Source organism: Capricornis sumatraensis, chromosome 12 (assembly GCF_032405125.1).
Source record: "Capricornis sumatraensis isolate serow.1 chromosome 12, serow.2, whole genome shotgun sequence".
Taxonomy (NCBI): Eukaryota; Metazoa; Chordata; class Mammalia; order Artiodactyla; family Bovidae; genus Capricornis; species Capricornis sumatraensis.
This window is the reverse complement of record NC_091080.1, coordinates 70,467,575-70,482,545: the sequence shown is the minus strand read 5'-3', so window position 1 is coordinate 70,482,545 and position 14,971 is coordinate 70,467,575. Positions and strand designations below refer to the sequence as shown.

The following is a 14,971-nucleotide window of genomic DNA, read 5'->3' as shown; positions in this document are numbered from 1 at the left end:
AGAAAACCCACCATGTACTTTGTATATAAAATTGTTCCTTTCTGCTACTAACACTTCTATTCATATATATTATATATAACTTATAACCACAGTAGCTTCTTTCACAAGTTGGATAATTGTGGACTGTCATACATCAGCATTTTATAGAAGACTGGAAAGCTTATGAATATACAATTCACATGTTTTTATAGAAACATATGTCACTTATATTACAATTACTGCAAGTAACATGAATAAGGACACGCACCAATCCAAATAAATGTACTGTCTAAGAATAATAGATAAAAAGTACATGATTTTTTAACATTACAATGTTTGTAAACAGATGGTGCTTTTATATGCAATTATATATTGCAGTTTTACAAATAAATTTATAACTTTATGAAAGACTATTAAAAGCAGGTACTCTAAATTCTTATGAATTTGACATTATATTTTTAAATTCAGTTAATGGAAGATTTTCCAAGGCAATCTGAGTATAAAATATATTTAGTGTTTTATATTTTACTCTTCTTTTTAAGCAGTAATATTTTTGCTAAACAACATATGATTGTTATCTATTCAAAGCCAAATATCTGCAAATAGCCTTGGTATGAGAAAAACAGTTAACTACCAATAACTTCATCTACCTTATCTGCAGGATTTACAAGTGTTTCTGTATTTTAAAATAATTATGTAAGAACCCTAAAAAACTATCAAAAACATCATTTTAAATAATTTTATTACTTTTTAAAAGTAAGCACGTATATTTTTTAAAAGAGAATTCCATTAATTCATGTTGTCACCAAGGTACAAATGAATCTCAAAGGAAATATTAGAATTAATTTTTTTCAAGTTTACTGCTGAGATGTTCACAAGCCATATCTAATAGTCTATCTTGGGAATAATTACTGGTAATGGGAATCCTAGGGAAATTATTGCCTGCTGCTGTGAATTAGGAGTGCCACAGGTGGTGTGAATCAATTGGAAGGGGTTAGAGGAGAGTAGTAGTCTGAGCCAAAACTGCTTAAGCTTGATTTGTGGAATCATTGTCTCTGGATGCTTCAGACATAAACTGGCTACTTACAGCAAGGCCTTTTTTTTTTTTTTTCAAACAAAACAAAATGGTGCATGTATAAAACAAAACAGATTGACCATCATGTTTTTAATATGTAAAAGTGAAATATCTTCAAGTTGTAAAGAAACATACTTTAAGGCAGATTTCTGAGTGAATATGAACTGTTTTAAATTAAGGTTAACAATGGATATTGCAAGTCTCTGTTTTATTTTGCATAGATTTAAAATAATCATTAACAAATTGCATTGATTGGTTACTGGTATGTCCTCCTATTACATTTTAGGTATCCAGTACATTTATAAACAGCACTATTTGACTCTATTATTGTTACTATTTATCTCCCTAGTTGAAGAAAATTTATGACTTATCACCAGTAAATTGCCTTATTGTGGTCTGATGGCTCACTATATATAAATACCTGGGGATTATTAATTGGCTTTTCTTTATAACAATAAAGTTATGGTTATTTCAAATATTTCTAAATGGATTTCTCTTAATCTTATGATTATAAATTATTTTCAGAGAAAATATTTTAGATAAATATCAGGTCAGTCTACTAATTTAAAGTAAATAAATTTAAAATGCCAAATACAGTATCCCTATGATTGTTGATAACTTTACTTGAAATATAACTTTGAGTCACAAAAAATAATGAATACATACACTATAATATTAAAACTGAAAAACTGGAGTACCTACAGACTAAAAAAAAAAAAAAAAGAAAACAAAAAGCTAGATAAGATGTTGATTCCCATTTACCTCTGCCATTATATCCAATCATGACAAATTAATGCAAAATTAGCTAAATTTTGAGTTCTAAGATAATTTTGGACTACTTTCAAGAGATAAACTAAGAACATTTGTGAAAGGAAACTACTTCAAATGTAATTTAAATAAAAGAAAAAATGAGAATGTTAGAACAAATTCATAGGGCTAAGCAAAAATTCAAAATAGTGGGAATAAAAGGTTAAAAATCCCAGGAGTGATTTTACTGAAGTGATTCCCATGTTATTTGGCAAAACTGATACATAATGACTCATTTATGTGACCCACTTACATGCTGGAAAATGAAAATACAATTCTTGCCATTCAAATAACTTTCTGTTAAAACCATTTGATTATTTGAGATCAATCTGAGCTGTATAAAGTCAAAATAGATGTAATAAAACCAAAGTGAACTGAGTTTTTTTAATAAGAAAGAAACCCCAACTTTTGGAGACAATATTTTTTCATAGGGTAGTTAATGCAGTTTCTTAGAAGTGCTTAAAAGTACTATCTCAGCTATAACATGATTTAGTCAACATTAGTGAAAGATCTTGCAGGGATTAAACCTGAATCTCCTGCATTGCAGGTGGATTCTTTAACCACTGAGTCAATAAGGAAGGCTAAAGTGAAAGTGAAGTCGTGTCCGACTCTTTGCGACGCCATAGACTGTAGCCTACCAGGCTCCTCTGTCCATGGGATTTTCCAGGCAATAGCACTGAAGGGGGTTGCCATTTCTTTCTCCAGGGGATGTTCCCAACCCAGGGCTCAAACCCCACATTGTAGACAGACACTTTACTGTCTGAGCCACCAAGGAATTCAAGAAACATAAACTATAAAAAGGAATTTTTTATTATTATTGTAAAGAGAACTTACAACCACCTTGGGGTCTAATGGTAGTGTTCCTATGAAATAATTGTAAATGTTTCCATAAAAATAAATTATAAAAGGATATTAGTAAGATAAATTTAGATAAATACTAATTTTTCAGAGTCCAGTCAGAAATAAACCTTTCTGAGTATTTATTAATAACAAAGGGAATTTAATGCAAAGAATTACAGATGTGGTAGCTTAAGAAGGTGAGTCAGTGTTTGTGAAGAAATTCGGACACAGAAGTCAAGATACTTCTTCAGTTCTTAAGACGGAGGGACTGATAGAAGATGGAGTGTTACAAAAGCCCAGAAGCCAGAGTCATTTGCAGAAGCGGAAGTCATGATAGACCTATCTGGAAGGAATTATGCTGTAGACTAAGTTCTTATATTGAAGTTCATATGAAAACCCAGATTCGTATGTTGAATCTTAGTCTCCAATGCAGTAGTATTTGTGCGTGCATGCTAAGTCGCTTCATTCATGTCCCACTCTTTGCAACCCCACGGACTATAGCGTGCCAGGCTCCTTTATCCATGGGGGTTCTCCAGGCAAAAATACTGGCATGGTTGCTATGCCCTTTAAACCCATGTCTCTTCCATCTCCTGCATTGGCAGGTGGGTTCTTTCCTGCTAGTACACCTGGGATGCCCATTTGGAGATGGGGGCCTTTGAAAGATCACTAGGTTGTGAGCATAGAGCCCTCACAAATGGGGTTAGTGTCTTCACAAAAGAATCCCAGAGACCACCCTTACCCTTTTAGCCATGTGTGAACACAAGAAGAGAGTCATGCATGAATCAGAAAGTGAGCTCTCATCAGATACTGAATTTGCTTATGCTTTGATCTTGGAATTCCCAGGCTTCAGAACTAAGAGAGATCATTGTTTAAGCCACCAGACGGTGGTTTTCTTTATTATAGAGTACCCAACAGAGACAACCTACAACCACAGAACTTTCCCTGTTAATACTGTTAGAGATGCAATCAAAGGCAAAGAAGAACAGAGAAATCCATGGATGCCCCCTTCCTCATATTCCCCAAGGTCCCACACACGCTTTCCATTGACTTAACACTGCCAGATGCCAGCTGAAACGTCTGTTCATCCTGAGATACAGCACAGAGCAGAAGGACAGGACTGTTATTGAGGAAAAAGAAACACAGCTCTAGCAGAGGTATAAAAACACACAATGTTAGAAAGGCAAAAACAAATTTTAGATAAGGTAGTAAAGGCAAGGTTTTCAGAGCAAAAGATATTAAGGTGATTCCTGTAAGGTTTTCCAATTTTTACTTAACTGTTCTTACATTGTTGGATTGGTTCAAAATTCTGGTCTCAGAAACTGTGCTGTAGATGAAGCTAATTTTTTTTTTCTTTCCTCAATTCCTTCCTCACATAGAATTGCTGAGTCAACTTACTAAGAATCTTTACATATATAATATAAAAGCATTTCCAAAAAAATAGCAATTTACACTCCCAACAATCTAGGAATGTGTCAGATTTCTAAACCTTCAGTGACATTGGATATTTTTATCACTGATTTATATACGTGCAATTCAGTTCAGTCATTCAGTCATGTTTGACTCTTTGTGACCCTATGGACTGCAGTACGCCAGGCCTCCTTGTCCATCGTCAACTCCTGGAGTTTACTTAAACTCATGTCCATTGAGTTGGTGATGCCATCCAACCATCTCATCCTCATTTATTCCCTTTTCCTCCTGCCTTCAATCTTTCCCAGCATCAGGGTCTTTTCAAATGAGTCAGTTCTTTGTATCAGGTGGCCAAAGTATTGGAGTTTCAGCTTCAGCATCAGTCTTCCCAATGAATTGGAATATTTACAATTGAGAGCCAAATCCTGCTCCAGGTATAGAAAATACCCTATGCCCATAGAAAATTGAAGACTCTATTAAATTAAAGAAATATTTTTAAAAAGTTGGAAATTCTACCTGTTTCAAGGTTCTGAAATAAGTTGGTTATAGGATATTTATCCATTCTTAAATGAAAATGTTAAATGATAGTCCTCCATAAAATGACGGTCCTAAGCTTTGATTATGAATTACTTCTAAAATTCACTCTAGAATGGACATCTCTTTGGGGTTAGTTACAAAAGAATTCCCTAGAGGCAAAGAATGTTACCACTCTAACTTTTCCACTTTGTCACTATCAGTACAACTAGTATAGCATTATTAGTAATTTTTATTCAACATATTACTGCTGGATTCCCTCTTACTAGAGGATGGCTAAGGATTTGATGAGACAAGCATTTATTTCCCTCAGCAATGAAAGCTTTATGATTTGCTAGCTTCTGCAGATTTCACCAATAACTACAGTTGACCTTTATCTCAATGTAGCACTCCCTATTCATCCATAGTGAAATGTACCATGTTGGTAATCATTTTCTTTTGAAATCATTTTAGTTTGTCAAAAGGGCAGGTTTAAAGAGCAGGAACAATCCCCCTTAGAGTCTATATAGATGGCCTTTCACACTATTCAACCTTTTACTTACAAAGGGCTCTTTAAACTCCAAGTTTCACACCACATGCATCAAAGAGAGTATCAAACAATGCCATCTGTCAGTCATTTCTTTCCAATGGTTGAAGGGACTCCCCATTACGAACTGCATGTTTGAAAATAAAGCTGCAGAGATAATGTCACTGAAGTATGTCCTTAAAAGGAATTTCCTAATAAATGTGTTATATAGTTTAGATAATATTCATGCCAAAATTGATAAAGCCGCATATATTAAGAGGGACAGAATGTGTTATAAATTCAAAAGACATTCATTGCTCCAATTTCATAATTAAAAATTATTTATCTTAAGGATAAATGTTTGTAGCTTCATTTTCAGTTTTTGATCATCACATTGTACTTTTTCAAACAAATTTGAAATTTTTTTTATTTTAATGTAAGTTTATTCTCACTGTGAAAATAAGGACAATTACTTGGAGAAAATTTTACTACTAGGAAAAAGGGATGGGATATAAAGCTTGTGTTGGGTTAGTGAAAGCTACTATATACTGTTGCTTTCAAATAGATTAAATTGAAAAAAATGGTAAAAATAAAAATCCCATCCCTCAGATACTGTGTTCCTACTCATGTTCACCTAGAACAGTACTATTTTACTTGCTTTTATTAACTTACTTGCCAGATTAAGAGGAGTATAACTAAGGGTTCTGTCTCATATGTAGTATGATAATGAACTGAGATGGATTTCACTTGGGGGCAAAGTAATATGCACAAATCAAATCATGAAGTCAGAATGACCAGGTAAGTGTATGAAGCCGTAGGGCCAGTTTAGGATGAAACACAGAAGGACTGTAGACACAGGCAGAGAAAAAAGGGATCTGTATGAGTTTTAAGACTTGAGTAGAAGTACTGGGGCCAAGTGTTACTAGTGTGACTTACACTCACTATATGAGAATTAACTGTAACTTTTAATTTTGTTGTTGTTGTTCAGTTGCTCAGTCATGTCCGACTCTTTGCGACCCCATGGACTGCAGCATGCCAGGCTTCCCTGCCCTTCACTATTTCCTAGAGTTTGCTCAGACTCATGTCCATTGAGTTGGTGATGGCATCCAACCATCTCATCCTCTGTTGTCACCTTCTCCTGCTGCCCTCAATCTTTCCCAGCATCAGGGGCTTTTCTAATGAGTTGGCTCTTCACACCAGGTGGCAAGTATTGGACCTTCAGCTTCAGCGTCAGTACTCCCAATGAACATTCAGCATTGATTTCCTTTAGGATTGACTGGTTTGATCTCCTCACAGTCCCAGGGACTCTCAGGAGTCTTCTCCAACACCAAAGTTTGAAAGCATCAATTCTTCGGCATTCAGTTTTCTTTATGGTCCAAATCTCACATCCATACATGACTACTGGATAAACCATAGCTTGACCTATAGGGACTTTTGTTGGCAAGGTGATGTCTCTGCTTTTTAGTGTGCTGTCTAGGTTTGTCATAGCTTATCTTCCAAGGAGCAAGAATCTATTAATTTCATAGCTGCAGCCACAGTCCACAGTGATTTCAGAGCTCAAGAAAATTGTCTTTTCCCCATCTATTTTCCATGATGAAAGATAAACTCTCTTTCATTCTGAGAATGCATTGACATATACAGTGTACGCTAGCAATCCATAAATGTGCCATATGAACAGATCAGAAATTAAACTTGAAATTTTGAGAAATTTTTGAGAAAAACTAAAAAAAAATATTTTTATGTAGGTAACTTGATTTATAACATATATATTTCATGTGTACAGCATTATATTATTACTTCAAGGTGCTTACCTCCAAAAGTTTTATTTCCATCTATCACTGTACATTTTATCCCTTTTACTCACTTCTCCCCTCCTCTTTGATAACCAGTTCTCTCTTTTCTATGTGCTTGTTTTTGTTTGGATTGTCAATTGTATTTATGTATTCAAATAATTACCTTAGTTTTATTGATATTTTATATTGTCTTTTTAGTAATTTATTTGTGCTCTGATTTCATTTTTTTCTTCTACTAACTTTAGATTTTACCTGTTCTTATTTTTCTTGTTACTTTAGTTTAAGGTTAGACTGAGATTTTCTTGTTTTTCCAGGTAGGATTTTGTAGGTTGCCATCTTTTTGTTCCCCCTGCTGCTGCTGCTAAGTCACTTGCAAACTTTGGTGTTGGAGAAGACTCTTGAGAGTCTCTTGCAAACTTTGGTGTTGGAGAAGACTCTTGAGAGTCCCTAGGATTGTGAGGAGATCAAACCAGTCAATCCTAAAGGAAATCAATGCTGAATGTTCATTGGGTGTCCAACTCTGTGCGACCCCATAGATGGCAGCCCACCAGACTCTCCCGTCCCTGGGACTCTCCAGGCAAGAACACTGGAGTGGGTTGCCATTTCTTTCTCTGTTGTTTCCCCTAGCTGTTTTTAAATTTTTCATTGACTTTTGACAATTTTAATATGTGTGTCACAGAGAATGTCTTTTGCATCAAGGTAACTAGATGTTAGCTTGCTGAATTTTTATATCTGCTTTCTTTCCCAGATTTGGACATTCTCAGTTATTATTTGTTAAAATAAACTCTCTGTTCTTTTCCTCTCCCTTCTCCTTGTAAGATATCCAGATATTCCCTTCCCTAAAAGTGTCAGAAAGACCTTGTAGATTTTCTTTACTGTTTTACTTCGTATTTCTCTTTCTTCTACATGTATCCTTTCTAGCTTTCTCTTCAAGCTCTCTAATTCTCTTTTACACAATATGCTCTATTTCCAATGCTTTCTAATGCATTCTTCATCAATTAGTTACTCAGGTCCAGAATTTCTGTTTGGCTTTAGATTTTTAATCTCTTCAATATATGTCCCCATTTGTTCATTAATTTTATTCCAGTGCTCATTGAATTGCCCTTCTGAGTTTATTTGTCACTTACTGAGTTTCTTCATGACACATATTTCAAGCACTGCAATATTCTGTTAAGTTTGGTGTCTGGAGAATTGTTCTTTTCTTGCTGTGATACAGTGTTTCTGTGGTTCTTCATGGGTCTTGCTGAATTACTTCTCTGCTGGTGATTTTAAGTTTATATTGGCAGTTGGAGTTTTTCTCTTGTTTTCCAGCAGATGGTGCGATAGCATAAGGTTTTAGTTTCTCTTAGCTGTGCTGTCTTTGGTTGGAGAGTGGCACTTTGCATCCACTACTGTCTTTATAAGAGGTATGACTCCGTGTCTTTGCCATCACTTCTTGCCCTCTGGGGTTCTGGCTGTGTTGCTTCTGCCAGAGCCACTGTCAATCACCAGGATGGTGGGCTATATTCCCTTGCCTCTGAAATCCCCTTACCTGCAGGCACAGTCTGCCACTGATTGTGGAGTAAGGGGGATATTCGGAGGAGAGCTGGTGCTATTCAGAAACCTCTACTGTACCTGTTGTTTTAAGGTTTGAAGGCTCCGCTACTGTGGATGGAATTCAGGAGCCTGGGGGCGGGCATCTCAACATCTGAGAGGATGGGATCCCAGACTCCATTGCCACTGCTGCCCTAGTTATCTGTGGCTGTGGGTGCCACAGAGGGTCGGGGGCCAGAGTCATGTGTGCTGCCTACCTTGATGCTACTGGGTTCTCTAAAGCTGTGGGTTCAGTTGTCATTGTCAGAGGGACTAGACTGTAGGCACTTACTCCATTGTTCCCTTGGTGCGTCGCCTCTGTGTGTTCCAATTCACCCATCTTTACAGGCACTGACGTGTGGAATTCTCCAGCACCCTGGTGTATTGTTTAGAGGAAACTTTGTTAAGCTGTGTTTTTTTTGTTGTTGTTTTACTGTTCATATATTGAAGGAATAGAAAAAGGTGGCTTTCCACTCTACACACTGCTGACTTCACTCCTTAAGAAGAACTTCTCAAGTCAGTAAAGATGGAAATAGAACATTCATTTACAATTAATTCATGAAAGTCACATGTTTTTAATGGAGTTTATAATACTGAATAATAATATTGATTGGGATAAAGTACAAATCATCCAAGTCTAGAGTTTATCAACAAAGATCACATAAGAATGAACCACTCACTCTATTTCAGCAACTCTACAGCCATATGAGGAAAAACATTACAGATGTAGAAATGTACAATATAGTTTAACAATCACTATGTAGAAAATATACATATAGAAACTATAAAGCACAGCTGTTGAGTAACTAACCCCATTTTTATTGGTCATTCTCAAAAACACATTTGCGCAGATACTCTAGAGTTGATTCCCTTTATATTAAGCCAATATAAGTCAAATTGCAAAAATATGGTAGAAGTTATTTCCTGAAATTTCTAACTAACCTCATTTAGATGTTGCAGTATATTAACCCAGATCATATTAAATTTTATCTCTAATTCATCATGCTTAAATGAACCATCAGTTTCATATTTCAAAATATTTAGTTGGTCATCAGTAAATGTATTTGCATGCAGATGTTTTAATTGTGAATAAATTATCCTGATAGAAAAAAATATATCGATCCTATGTGTGTGACAGTAATAGTATTCTTGTGTAATAATTCATTTTTTATTAATATATTTATACATTCATTCCAAAATATTTCTTAAGCAGCTATAACATTAAAAGCACTTTCTACAAGCTGAGTGAAAAAGAGAAACTGTCCCTGACGTCTATGGAATTTAGGTGTAAAGGGTAAAATGCATAAAATATGACACAAATAAATGTGTATCAATTCATACTTTGAAAGAGATTTATTAAAAACTTACTTAAATATAAGTGATGATGGAAAAATATCCATCCTTCATTCTTACAATGTTTTGGCTTCGGTATGCTTTACTGAGTAATCAGTCCAAAGAGACTGAGATCAAATTCATTGAATTTATTCATGCAGTATTAAATTAAGGCAAATATCAACAGGATTTTGAGAAAAAGAATGTTGCCATACTACAATGTTGACTTCAACTCTTCCTCTCACATTGAGTTGCTGAATATAGTAAATAAAAATATGGATTGCACATAACAGTTAGTTAATGTGAGTATGCACCATATGTTACATGGGGCATACCTACGTGAAAAAGATTATTTGTTGTTTACCTGATGCTGCTGCTGCTACTGCTGCTAAATCATTTCAGTCGTGTCTGACTCTGTGCGACACCAGAGATGGCAGCCCACCTGGCTCCCTCGTCCCTGGAATTCTCCAGGCAAGAACACTGGAGTGGGTTGCCATTTTCTTCTCCAATGCATGAAAGTGAAAAGGGAAAGTGAAGTCACTCAGTCATGTCTGACTCTTTGTGACTCCATGGACTGCAGCCTACCAGGCTCCTCTGCCCATGGAATTTTCCAGGCAAGAGTACTGGAGTGGGGTGCCATTGCCTTCTCTGATATTCACATTTAAATAAACATCCTGTATTTTGTCTGGTAAACTCATCCCCAGGGTCTCCAAACTAAAGTAGCTTCACAAATCACATATCATTTTGTCCTACCTTAGGAATCCAAGTGAATTTGTTTTTAAGTTTTTCTTATCAATCTTTACCGTGGTCTAATGCATTAATCCAGTATATGTTAGCAATGTATAGACTTTTCCTTGGACTATAAGGAAATCTGGGAAATTGTATCCTCTGTTAAAACCATGAACAGAAAATTAAGATTAACCTGAATGAATTCCATGGCCAAGGTAAAGAGCATTAATCACTTCAGCCAAAGAAAGTTTAAAAAGTAGATCTATTTTGGAAAGATCTCCATATTTATTAAAGATTCTATTGTGATGCTTCTTTAAGTCCCTTATGACCATTCTTGAGGTGCAAGCTACCATGTTTTTCAAGGAAGGAAGGAAGTGAATGTCTGATTTCCAAACAAGGAATGCAGACCCAGAAGTATTCATGATATCCCTGGAATGAGAGAATCAGTAAGATTGGAGAATGCCTAAGTGTTAGTGTTAATCACTCAGTCGTGTCTGATTCTTTGCAATCCTGTAGACTGCAGCCCGCCAGTCTCTTCTGTCTGTGGGATTCTCCAGGCAAGAATACTGGAGTGGGTTGCCACTTCCTTCTCTAGGTGATCTGCCAGATCCAGGGATAGAAACTGTGTCTCTCATGTCTCCTGCATTGTAGGTGGATTCTTTACCACTAAGCCACAAGGGAAGCTCCAGAGAACCCCTAAAGTGGTATCCAATGATTCAGGAAACATAGATTGGAAATACCTTACGTGGGGTCTTCTATACAGGTGGTTGGTTGGCCTCAGAGGTCCCTGTTCAGTTAATAATGGAGTCTAGATCTTTGATTTAGAATGCATGTGTACTTTATACTGTTTGCTCACATATTCAGCAAGGCAATATTTGTTTGCCATGGAATGACATGCACAGGAGTAATCAGACAGGTGTCTTGTAGATGTGCAGAAACTCGGGCCATCACTTCCTGTTTGTGAGAGACTCCTTGAGAAGGCTAGGTCATATGATCAGAACTGTCTGGTAGGGGACGAAATACTTAGTGGTCACTATAATTTGAGATTCATGAAACACTGGAAAAATTTCTCCAGATGGTTTCCTTAATAAGGGGCAATACAAAAAGATCACTCATGCCCTCCCTCCCCTGTTTCTGTCAGCATCCAAGATATTTCTTCTCCATTGACAAGTCTGTTGTTCCCTCTCTAAATCACTAAATTTATTTCTCATTCAAATAGCTGATTTTTCACAATTATCACCTGCTTACACCTACATTTGTTCTGAATAGATCAGTTATGATTATTTGGAAGGGCGTTTCTATAAACCATTCAGAGATTCATTTTGACTAGTGTAGGAGGAGAACTCAGTGAGTGGTTCATTCAAGATGTTATCTTCATGATCTAAGACCATTCAACCCACCAAGAGAATCAGGCGAAGAACCAGAATTATGTTTTGAATAATTATAAATCTTGTAAGGCCTCTTTAGGCGGGGCTGCCACTAGTAAGATGTAGCAACTAGCCCAATTTGGGGATGCTGTTAAATAAAAGGTTTCTATTAAATATATCCTATCCTAAGCTGACAGAGAAGGCAATGGCACCCCACTCCAGTACTCTTGCCTGGAGAATCCCATGGACGGAGGAGCCTGGTAGGCTACAGTCCATGGAGTAACAAAGAGTCGGACATGACTGAGCGACTTCACTTTCACTGTTCACGTTCATGCATTGGAGAAGGAAATGGCAACCCACTCCAGTGTTCTTGTCTGGAGAATCTCAGGGACGTCAGACCCTGGTGGGCTGCCCTCTATGGGGTCACACAGAGTCAGACATGACTGAAGTGACTTAGCAGCAGCAGCAGCATCCTAAGCTGAAAATTTAGAATCCCAGACTTTCAAAACTGATTTAGATGACTCATCACCAATTTTGTTCTAATAAATAATTAGGAAGGAATCTGAAAATGAATTATTTCTGTGGACATCCAAACTAAATGAATAAACTGCCTGACCTAGATATGTTAATGGAGTTCAAGTCAGGGTTCATTTTAGTTGCTTTTGAATCATGGAGCATGGCAGCTTCCTTGAAAACTTTGACTGTGGTTGTGTTGCTTTTGCAGTGAAAGGCATGCTCTGGTCAGATTGAAAGTGGCACTGGTTGGTGAAAGCATACCTTTTCCTTTCAGGGCTATAATAATATGCCAGAGTTAACTGGTCAGACTGAACCAGTGACACTATAACCTAGAAAACAAGTCTGTAGCAATGAGTTCTAAGAAAGTGTACGAAAGTTCTGATGACGTTTTGTCATAACTCAACAGGAACCATGTGCCATACAGTATGGCCTCCAGAGCCACAGCAGGTGACTCACAGATGAGAATTCAGTGCTATATAAATAATTCTTAACTTCAGCTCTCCACCTCAAAAAACTTCCCCAGCCCTAATGTTTAAATGAAACAAAAACTGAAGAGATGTTATAAAAATGTGACAGCAGGGGGGCGGTCCTAAGACGGTGAAGGAATAAGACAGGGAGACCACTGTCTCCCTCACAAATTCATCAAAAGATCATTGAACGCTGAACAAATTCCACAAAACTACTTCTGAATGCTGGCAGAGGACACCAGGCACCCAGAAAGGCAACCCATTCTCTTTGAAAGGAGATAGGACAAAATATAAAAGATAAAAAGAGAGACAAAAGAGTTAGGGATGGAGACCCATCCTGGGGAGGGAGTCATGAAAGAGAAGTTTACAAGCACCAGGAAACCCTCTCACCAGTGGGTCTGCGGGGAGTTTCAGGATCTCAGAGGGCAACATAACCAGGAGGGGGAAAAAAAAACACCACAGATTACGCACCTAACCCCAACTCTCAGCTCAGAAGTAGCCTAGATGGCTCACGTCCACCAGCAGCAAGCAGGGGCTGAACAGGGAGGCGCGGGCTGCATGCTTAGGGTAAGGACCAGGCCAGAATGCCCTGAGGACAAGCTGAAGGAGCTAATGTGAGATAGCAACCCAAACTGTGGGATAGCCAAAGAGAGAAAGAAAAAAAGAGAGAGAGAGAACTTCTCACAAAAAGCTCTAAGGCACAACCTGGCCCCCCTCACAGAACAAAGGACTAAGCGAATACCAGAGGAGAGCTAGCCGGCTGAGGACCAGTCCCTCCCCCTGGCCAGAGGCAGAGAGGCAGGTGGGTGACAGACAGAGCTGGAAGGCGAGGGTCAATCTTGGCTCCAGAGATGGCATCCTCCATCAAACTGTGAGCAGGCTCCCAGTTCCTAACCAAGTCTTCCTGGGATCCTGGATGGTCGACATCCTCCATGAAGGTCACAGAGATCATCTCCCCACACAGCACACCTGAGATGGCACTACAGCTGTGCACCTAGGAAACCAAGCAGCTGGGACAGAAGAGGTGATAAGACATACCACCCCACCTGGGGAGTGTGCGCTCACCAAGCACCTGGTCACCTGAGCTACTCGGACCTGGGGAGGGCACAAAATGCAGGCCCAACTGAGTCTGTGGAGCCCAACTTTGTGGTGTACCTGAACCTGAGTGGTTTAGACCTGGGAAGTGCACACACCCAGGGACCGCTGTAGACAGTTCCCCTGAAGAGCAACCTGAAGCCTGAGCAGTGTAGATTGGGAAAGCACACACGCCATGAGTAGGGTCAAACCCAGTGTGGCCAGATACTGTGAGCACACACCAGTGATAATTGTTTGCAGTGTTCCTCCCTCCCCATAGCACAGTTGAACAAGTGAACCTAAATAAATGAGCACCTTTGCCCCTTTGTGTTGGGGCGGAAATTAGACACTGAAGAGACTTGCAAACAGAGGAAGCCAAAATAAACAATGAAGAGGGAACGGCTTTGGAAGAGATAGGTGCAACAGATTGAAATCCTGAGGTTAGCATCGACTGCATTGGAAGAGGCCTATAGACCTTGAGAAGAAGTATATGCAGGAACAATGAACTATCTGAAAATGAACTGACCCCACACTGCCTTCAACAACTCCAGAGAAATTCCTAGATATATTTTATTTTAAATTTTTTTAAAAAGTTTTATTTTTAAGTTCTTTATTATGCCTTTAATTTTCATTTTTAAAATATACCATTACCTCGCAAAAACAAGACCCTATTTTTAAAGCAAATTTCATATATATATTTTTTATAATTTTTGTGATTTTTAAAAATATTGTATTGTTGAGAGTCTAACTTCTACTCTAGATTTTTAATCTTTGGTTTTGGTAGTTGTTATCAATTTTGTACCTTTAAGAATCCAATCTTCAGTACCCATTTTTACTTAGGAGTGTGATTACTGTCTTGATTGCTCTCTCCCCTTTGACTCTCCTTTTTCTCCCTCAGGTCATCTCTATCTCCTCCCTTCCGCCTCTCTTCTCTACTTAACTCTGTGAATCTTTTTGGGTGTTCCGGGCTGTGG

At 37.8% G+C, this 14,971-nt stretch overlaps 1 pseudogene; it reads right to left on the bottom strand.

Annotated features, from left to right (window-relative positions):
* Positions 1–13,875, bottom strand: part of LOC138089041 (E3 ubiquitin-protein ligase Hakai-like) — a 76,347-nt pseudogene extending 62,472 nt beyond the window's left edge.
* Positions 13,876–14,971: the final 1,096 nt, after the last annotated feature.